This window comes from Penaeus monodon, chromosome 22, assembly GCF_015228065.2.
Source record: "Penaeus monodon isolate SGIC_2016 chromosome 22, NSTDA_Pmon_1, whole genome shotgun sequence".
In the NCBI taxonomy this organism is placed as follows: Eukaryota; Metazoa; Arthropoda; class Malacostraca; order Decapoda; family Penaeidae; genus Penaeus; species Penaeus monodon.
Window position 1 is genome coordinate 30,109,910 of NC_051407.1, and position 378 is coordinate 30,110,287.

Consider the following 378-nt stretch of genomic DNA (forward strand, 5'->3'; position numbering starts at 1 on the left):
TGACTTCCCAAAATCATTGGACCCAAAGGAAAGTCTTCAGTAATTCGCTATGTGTTTACAATATTAGGTTACTGTATTATATTTAGAACTGAAACTAAATTTACGTAATAATAACCCAAATTGCACAAGTTCCAAGCTAGAAAAAAATGTAATGAGTAGTATAATAGCTTTTCTTAAAAGGCTTTTAAATTGGGTAGGAAATCTTGTGCGAGCAACAGGTACTAGGCCTACTTATACGCTTTACAGGTAACTAGAGACAATACATTACATAATAGTAATAGTTTTCTCGGTATGAGGAGTAAGCAAGACAGTAATCGACCAATAACATGTAAGCTTATGTAAATATAGACCTAAGCTCTATCCACTTTCGATGTAGTA